The sequence below is a fragment of the Panthera leo genome, chromosome F3 (genome assembly GCF_018350215.1).
Source record: "Panthera leo isolate Ple1 chromosome F3, P.leo_Ple1_pat1.1, whole genome shotgun sequence".
Taxonomy (NCBI): domain Eukaryota; kingdom Metazoa; phylum Chordata; class Mammalia; order Carnivora; family Felidae; genus Panthera; species Panthera leo.
Window position 1 is genome coordinate 63795190 of NC_056696.1, and position 9322 is coordinate 63804511.

Below are 9322 nucleotides of genomic sequence, written 5' to 3' on the forward strand. Positions count from 1 at the left end.
AAAAAAAAAAAAAAAAAGGAGACACACTTAATATGACTTTGCACCTATTGGTGCCATTGAAATAGGGTTCAACATGCAAGTCCCGTTGGCCTGTGTCTTCCTGCAATTTAGGTAGGGTCATGATCTCGCGGTCCATGAGTTCAAGCCCCGCGTCGGGCTCTGTGCTGACAGCTCAGAGCCTGGAGCCTGTTTCAGATTCTGTGTCTCCCTCTCTCTGACCCTCCCCCGTTCATGCTTTGTCTCTCTCTGTCTCAAAAATAAAAACGTTAAAAAAAAAAATAAAAAAAAATAATTATGTCGTCTAAGTTTCAGAGGGAAAATATGGTTTGAGCAAGATGAAGGGAAGTCAAACACAGAGGCGAGAGTCATGAACTCCCCAAGAACTTCCACTGATACTCCCTTTTATCTAACTATCTAGCTTTCATTTCTGCTTTAAGGAAATCCTTCAAATCCTCTTGCCTAGATACTTCTAGGCACTGTAAAGCCATTGAAAAAACTTTTAGGGGGATGTAAAGCCTCCATAGAGTTTCAGTGTGCCAAAACCAAACTCTCTCAGCTTCAGCTATGACGTCCTTTTGATAGTTTCCTTCATGGCCTGTAACAACTGAGTCATTATAGTTGGGCTACTCTCAGCCAAGAACCACTGCTCTCTTTTCAACAACCAGATTCAGATAAGACCTCAATACCCTTTCTCTAGCTGGATCCTTGGTGCTTTCACATTTTCACTTTTTTTTTTTTTTATTCCTTGGTAATGAAAAAAACTTTAATTCCATTATAGTTAACATACAGGGTTATATTAGGTTCGGGTGTACAATGTCATGATTCAACAATTCTATCCATGACCAAAGTGCTTTTACACTTTCTCTGCTAGATCAGAAACAGAGAAGAAGGGGGAAAGATCACGTCTTTTCCCCCATCCACCTGAGATCCTCTGACTCTCAGTTACCAATGGGAATCTGGTTGCCTAAGTTACCCAGTTTCTAACCAGGCTAGCTCCTACTCACTCTATGCAACCTGCTCCTCTGGCTACCCCCACCTTTCTAATGAATGGTTAATTCGTATTGAAAAGATTGCCTGTAACGAAGCACACCTCTCCCAAGTTCTTAAACAGCTCTGCAAAGATTATAAAGAGAATTTAAGGTCCTAGGTCAGAGATCATCAGCATGCTTTTTCTGTAACAACCAGAGAGTAAATATTGTAAGCTTTGCAGGCATCGTGGTCTCTGTTAAAATGATTCAAGTCTCCCGCCACGGCCTGAAAGCAGTCATAAACAATAAGGGTGGCTATATGCTAATAAAACTTTATTTGTGGACACTGGAGTGTGAATTTCACGTAATTTTCATGTGTCATGAAATATTCTTTTTCTTCTTTTTAAGTTTAAATATAAAAACCATTCTCAGCTCATAGGTTCTGCAAAAAAAAAGCAGGAGGCCAGATCTGGCTTACTTAGATGATTATATACCCAGCAGTGTGTACAACAGTAAGTTGCATCATAGTAAATAGTAATAGATCAAAGAAGATAGACATGGTCCAGGACCAAAAGACCAAAACCTTCCTGCAGAAAATGGGATTTGGGTTGGGCCTCAAGGGAAGGATAATATTTAGGCAAATAGTGGAAGGAAATGGAAAGAAGGGAAAAAAAAGATGTATCTATCTGGCCTCTCGGTGTTAACAAGAGGAAAATAATGAAATAAGACTGTGGTTGATGAGGGGCACCTGGGTGACTCAGTGAAGCACTAAACTCTTGATTTCAGCTCAGGCCATGATCTGGCAGTTTGTGAGACTGAGCCGCCCATCAGGCTCTGCGCTGACAGTGAGGAGACTGCTTGGGATTCTCTCTCTCTCTCTCTCTCTCTCTCTCTCTCTCTCTCTCTCTCTCAAAATAAATAAATAAACATAAAAATTTTTGAAAACTCATCAGTGGCATGTTTGTTTGTTTTTTTAAAAAAAGACTGGTTGGTGAATAGGGAAGCTACAGGAGATGTATAGGGCCTTGAATATCAGAATAAGGAACTTAAACCTGACCTTTGTACAAACAGCATTTTTAGATTATTCTTCCAGAGGAAACAGGGCTGATCTGGCAAGAGAAAGGTGAGGAGCAGGGAGAGCAAGATGGGGATTTTGCAGTTGGACAAAATATGAGTCTGGGTGAGTGTAGGGAAAGTGACAGAAGAGAAGGGAAGTGTTTGAACCGGAACCTGGGGGACCAAACAGAATAAAGCAGACTGAGACTGGAGGTTTGGCTCAAACCCGAACACCTGAGTGAGGTCAGCCACGTGTCAGATGCGAACATGGCAGGTAGGAACGGCTCAGAAGCCAGAATGGAGTCAGGAATCAGACTAGAAGCCTAATGAGTTTCCCGTCGGAGAACCAGGATAGCAAAGGATGATTAGCTGTAAAAGACAGTGACTACAAGGGAAACAGGAATGCGTCCCGGTGACATCATGGAACCTGGAACTGCTAGAAAATGCCTAGTATAAGGTGGGTGTCCATTAAATACCTGCTAAGTGAATGCAGTCACAAATAATAACATGTGGAAAGAGCGTGAGTTTGGAATCAGACCGTAATGCATGTCCTTTTTCTTCATTCCATAAGCATTTATTATATGGGCCTGGCATATACAAACCCTCAGGGTCTGAAAAACGAAAGAAAGAGGCCGCTGTTGGCTTCAACGACTCACAGTTGATTGACAGAATCTGAAAGAAACAATTGCTCAGCAATGTGTAAGTGGTGTGACTGATAAGTGTGTGCAGAGGTGTAGCTCTGACCCGCAGTCTCCCAAAGGCAATCTTCTGTGCTCGGGGGCCTGAAGGGCCACGCGGATCGGGAGGACCAGGGAAGTGGTGGGGGGGGGGGGGGCGGTGATGCTTTGGAAGCCGAGGTGTGTATGGCAACTCCAACCAGACAGAATAACAAGGGCTCGTGTTCAGGGGTGAGTGAGCCCAGCTTGTTCGGGGATCTCTAAGTGTTCAAGCACCTCTAGAGCCAGAATGTGATGTGTTAGATCAGGAGAGGGAAGTGGGGTTGGAATAGATGAGACCAGAGTGACAAACAGGGGCCAGATCGCAAAGGACTGTGTGTGACATGCTAAAGAGATTGGCTTTTATCCTGAAGGTGATGGGAAGCAAATGAAGAATTTTAAGCAGGAAAGAGACATGATCCAATTTGCATTTTAGAAATAGCAACAGCATAGAGGATGGGCCAGAAGGAGATGGCACTGGGTGTAGGAGAATAATTTAGCAGGCTACCGCAGTAATAAGTAGAAAGTGATGAGGGTCTGAACTCAGCTTCGAGGTAGTGGGCATGGCAGGTCAAGAGACAGGAGTGACCGGCACGGCATGTGATCATTTTCAGGGAGGGAGGGAGAGAAAGGAGGCTGGGTGACTCCCCGGCGGCTTCTGGCTTGGCATCTGGGAGCAGGTGGCAATGGAGAGGAAGGAAAGAAGGAGGGTAAGAGGACGATTATGTGTCAACTTCCTTCCTTGTTCACAACAGACCTGGCGAGTGGGCGTTATTAACCCCCTTTTCCAGATAAGAAGACTGAAGTTCAGAGAGTTTAGCCCAGTAGGTCATAGCCAGCAGAGCTTTTTTTTTTTTTTTTTTTTTTTTTTTTTTCCAGTCCCTGGGACAGGAATGTGGGAAGAGGGTAAGGACCCCAGTTAACCCTGAAAGTCTGCTCAGCATGGATGTGAAGGGCCTACCACAGCGGCTCCCAGCCTCAGTCTGCTTCGTGGGGAAGACCTTAAGGCTGGGAGCACTTTTTTTTTTTTTATTGATTCAAGTAATCTCTACACCCCACATGGGACTCAAACTCACAACCCGAAGATCAAGAGTCACATACTCTTTCATCTGTGACAGCCAGGTGCCCCAAGGCTGGGAGCACGTCTTTTTTTTTTTTTTTTTTTTTAATTTTTATTGATTCAACTAATCTCTACACCCCACATGGGACTCAAACTCACAACCCAGAGATCAAGAGTCACATGCTCTTTCAACTGTGACAGCCAGGTGCCCCAAGGCTGGGAGCACGTCTTTTTTTTTTTTTTTTTTAAATTTTTATTGATTCAAGTAATCTCTACGCCCCACATGGGACTCAAATTCACAACCCAGAGATCAAGAGTCACATGCTCTTTCAACTGAGACAGGCAGGTGCCTCAAGACTGGGAGCACTTCTGTACATAGAAGACCAAGCTCAGAGATGTGTGTCCCCAAGGCAACTGCCAAAAGAACAGGGCTCAGGGTGGTCCCTGGGCCCCAGGAGAAGGGGCAGCCCTGGGCCCGAGCATCCTTCCACCAGCCTGAACTCCTCCCTAAGCATCTAATACCCATCCAGGAGGAGGAAGTCAGCCTCCCTTCCCTTGTCTGGGATTGGCCCAGCCTGATGAATTCAGACTCTCATGGAGCTGGGTCTCAGTGATGTCAAATAATCACAAAAGTAACTCAGCTAGCACGAGCCTAGTCAGAATTTGAACCTAAGTCTTATGACGCCCAAACTCACGCTCTTTCCACTTTCTCGTGCTGGGATAGCCACCAAGTTGGGTAACACAGAAGTTAGTTAGTGGGAGTCGACAATGATTTTCTTTTTTTTTTTTCAGTATTATTAAGATATAATTGACAGATAATATTGCATAAATTTGAGGTGCACAACATCATGATTTCTTCGTACACGTACGGTGAAATGATTCACCTGACAGCGTTCTAAATTCTTTTCCTTGTAATGAGAACTTTGAAGATCGACTCTCTGAGCCACCTTCGAATGTACCATATGGTTAATTATAGTCACCATGCTGTGAATTTTTTTTTATCGTATAACTAGGCGTTTGTACCTTTTGACCAACTTCACCCAATTCCCGCACCACCTCCCCCCTCCACCTCTGGCAACCAAAAATCTGATCTCTGTTTCCATGAGTTTGTCTTCGATTCCACAGGTAAGTGAGATCCTATAGTAGCTGTCTTCCTCTGACTTACTTCGCTTAGCACAATGCCCTCAAGTTCCCTCCATGTTGTTACAAATGGCAAGATTTCCTTCTTTTTATGGCTGAATAGTATTCCACTGTGTGTGTGTGTGTGTGTGTGTGTGTGTGCGCGCGCGCGCGTGCTCACATCATTTTCCATGTATCTAGTGATAGACACCTTTTTTGTCTTCGCTGTTGTAAATAATGTTACAATGAACAAGGGGGTGCATGGATCTGTTCAGGACAGTCATGTTGTTTCCTTTGGCTATATACCCAGAAATAGAACTGCTGACTCACATGCTAGTTCTATTTTTAATCTTTTGAGGAGCCTCCATACTGTTTTCCATAGTGGCTGTGAATTTACATTCCCACACACAAGGGTTCCCTTTTCTTCACATTCCCTCCACCATTTGTTGTCTCTTGTCTTTTCGATGTTGGCTCTGACAGGTGTGAGGTGATACCTCATCGTGGTTTTGATTTGCATTTCCCTGTTGATCAGCGATGCTGAGCACCTTTTCATGTACCTGTTTGGCCATTTAAACATCTTCTTTGATCTTTGAGAAAATGTCTACCTCGGTCCTTTGTTCATTTTTCATTGGATTATTTGAGGGTTTTTTCTATTGAGTTGTTTATATATTTTGGATATTAACCCCTTACGGGATGTGTTCTTTGCAAACATTTTCTCCCATTGTGTAGGTCGCCTTTTCATTTTACTGATGGTTCCCTTTGCTGTGCAGAAGCTTTTTAGCTTGACATAGTCCTACTTGTTTATTTTTTGTTTTGTTGCCTGTGCCTTGGGTATCGTAGAGCTCCATTGTAAGACCTAATGAATTTGAGATGCCCATGTGACACCCAAATAAAGACATCTAATAAACTGGTGGGTCTACTGATCCTCCTGTAAGTTATTTAAACTCTCTGAGGCTTAGTTTTCTCTTCCGTAAAATGGTGATATTATCTATCTGGTAGAGTTAACGCTCACCGAGAATAAATTAATGGAGCGATGGATGCCTAGCCTATTATATAATTTTTATCACACAACTTAGAGCTCGATTCTTTCCTGTAAGATGTAGGAGTTCAATTTGTTCGTGCACGCTCCATAATTAGACAATACATTCCTCAGTAATAGGGACCTTCTCTTTTGTCCGTCCCCATAAAGTGTCACCACAGAGTGGGCACTTAATAGCTTCCAGCTGTAGAAATGGATAGAGGCCCAGGATGCAGGACCGTGTCCTCCTCCAGCCATCTCTTTCCCAGTGGGTGGGACCAGCATCCATTTCATCACTGGTGCTAGAAACCTGAAGTTCTGTTGAACTCCCCTTCCTCTTTCTCCGGGCAGACAGTCTAGCAGCACCAAGTTCCAATGATTGCATCTCTGGGAATTTCTCAAAACCCTCTCTTCCTCTAGGTCCTCCCACTGTCCTAGCTCAGGCGTAATCTTCTCCCAGTTATGGGACAACAATAGCTTTCTTACTGGTCTCTTCGCCTCAGGTCCAGCCCCATCAAATCCATCTTCCAAACAGCCAGCAAAGAAAGATATTTACAATAAGATAGATCTATCCAGAATAGATAGCCTAATGTCACTTCTCGGCTTCCGCTTTAAAAGCTTTCTGGGGGCGCCTGGGTGGCTCAGTCGGTTGAGCATCCGACTTCAGCTCAGGTCATGATCTCACAGCTCATGGGTTCGAGCCCCGCGTCAGGCTCTGTGCTGACAGCTCAGATCCTGCTTCAGATTCTGTGTCTCCCTCTCTCTCTCTCTCTCTCTCTCTCTGCCCCTCCCCCGCTGGCGCGCGCTCTCTCTCTCTCTCTCTCTCTCTCTCTCTCAAAAATAAACATTAAAAAAAAAATTTAAAAGCTTTCTGATGGACTCGGGGCACCTGGGTGGCTCAGTTGGTTGAGCATCTGACACTTGATTATTGGTTGAGCTCAGGTCATGAGCTCAGGGTCGTGGGATCGAGCCCCATGTCAGGGCTCAGCGCAGAGCCTGCTTAAGATTCTCTCTCTCAAATAATAAACAAACAAACAAATACAAGCTGTCTGGCGGACTCAAGCTGCTTAGTCTGGGAGACAGGAGGTCCCCTGCAAACTGGCCCTGCCTGTGTCTCAGCCTCCCAGCCCGCCTCTCCAGAATTCTCTCCTCCCACCTCCAATCTGAAGGGCCAGGCTCCTGCGAGAGGGAGCTATTTGAGGTTCAGCCACACCCACTTTTGGGTCTGGCTTCGTGAACTTCCGCAGGTTGCGCCCTCTGCCTGAGCTGCATTTTGCTGTCTCCTGGCTCCTCGGTCCCCTTTCCAAATCGGCTCAGTTGTCACGCCTCCAGGAAACCTTTCCTGCCTCCTCTTCAGCACCTTTTTGCCACAGCGGACTTAGGTGCCCCTCACCTGTGGTCCCATATGCTCTGTGCACAGCGCCGTCCTTGCTCTGAGTACGTTTCGCTTTATCTGTGCGAGGGTCTGTCTGCCCCACTGGCACATGTAAATTCCATGAGGACAGAAGAACATCTCAGTCATCATAGATCTTGGGAGTATGTGTATATACATATACATTTATTCATATATACATATTTATTCACACACACACACTGTTCACACTTGTGAAAATATTCTTTTTTTTAAGTTTTTTTAATGTTTATTTATTTTTGAGAAAGAGAGAGAGAGAGAGACAGAGAGCAAGCAGGGGAGGGGCAGAGAGAGAGGGAGACACAGAATCCGAAGCAGGCTCCAGGCTCCGAGCTGTCAGCACGGAGCCCAACGCGGGGCTCGAACTCACAAACTGTGAGATCGTGACCGGAGCCGAAGTCAGATGCCTAACCGACTGAGCCACCCAGGTGCCCCGAAAACGTTCTTCAATGTTGATGGAGCAGCAGACCAACTCCAGTGAAGGCTCCAACTTGTGATTCTTTTTTATTTATTTTTTACACAGCAGTTTACTAAAGCAAAAATATATATTCAAGGTGGGAGAGTGGGCAGGTTCCCAGAGGTGGAACTGGCCCCTACTTTTGATTCTTAAACTTATTAATTCGAAGTCCTTCATCTGGAGGCGCCTGGGTGGCTCGGTCGGTTAAACATCCAACTCTTGAGATCAGCTTAGGTCCTGATCTCACTCTTGTGAGACTGAGCCCTACATTGGGCTCCGTGCTGAGCGTGGAGCCTGCTGGGGATTCTCTCTCCCTCCCCCTGCCCCTCCCCCTGCTCACATGCTCTCTCCCAGACAGGACTGAAAACATAATTCGCAGGACCCACTAAAAACCAGAAATGCAGATCCCCTTGTTCAAAAATCGTTAAGAATCTCAAGACAGCAATGGCAGAGCATCAAACCAAACCCAAGGCTCCTCTGAGCCCAGGGTCTTGTGTGACTGCATAGGTCACATGCCCATGAAGCCAGTTCTGGTGCAAGGGTCCTCAAATCAACCCTAACTACTACCTCTAATGTGTTAGGGGCCACTCTGATTTGATTCTCAGCCCTCCCTAGTTAGGAAGTGTGGACCTCGTTAGCTCTTTGCATACACTCTTCGTTAGACCCTGGTCTCTTTTTAAGAACTTTCACTTTGGGAGCCTTGTGCCACCGTTATGCCCACCCTTTTACCGTCGTCATACTGCACGTGAAAAAGCGTGCTCTGTCTCTCCCTCTCCCTTCCCAGTTTGTCCAAGATCCACGTTCAGGGGCGGCTTACAGGTCTAGCCTGAAGCTAGCTAGTAAGGAAGATCTCCACGGGTCTGATGAGAAGCAGCTTCCAGCGAGTCGTGAGGGTCCCCACCCCCACCAGCGTCCCGCCCCATGTGCCAGCAACCTGCACCCTGGGCATGCTGGGAAAACCTCCCACCCAGGCCTTTGCCCTGGGTCCAGAGTCTGTGCCCTATCTAGGTAGTCGCTGGGAACCACTGGAGGCCACCCACAACAGAAGTGCCTTGTTTTCCAGGCGTGGAGGGCCATACTCCCTAACTCCAAACCCTGGCAGCGTGGAAGTTTGGGGAGAGGTGTCCCACACCAGATGCTGAGCCCTGCAGGTGACTGGCCCAAGAGTAGCAGGTAGGACATCTTTGGGGGGAGGCAGAGTCTAAAAGCAATAAAGTACAGGGGCGCCTGGGTTGGGGGCAGGGGGCTCAGTCGGCCGACTTCAGCTCAGGTCACGATCTCCCGGTTTGTGAGTTCGAGCCCCGCGTCGGGCTCTGTGCCGACAGCTCAGAGCCTGGAGCCTGCTTCGGATTCTGGGTCTCCGTCTCTCTCTGCCCCCTCCCCCACTTGTGCTCTGTCTCTCTCTGTCTCTCAAAAATATGTAAATGTAAAATAAATACATAAAAACAATAAAGTACAGATAATGCAGAGGGTCAGATCCAGGGCGGGTTCGGGAAGGGGGTCTCTAAGAGGGGGAG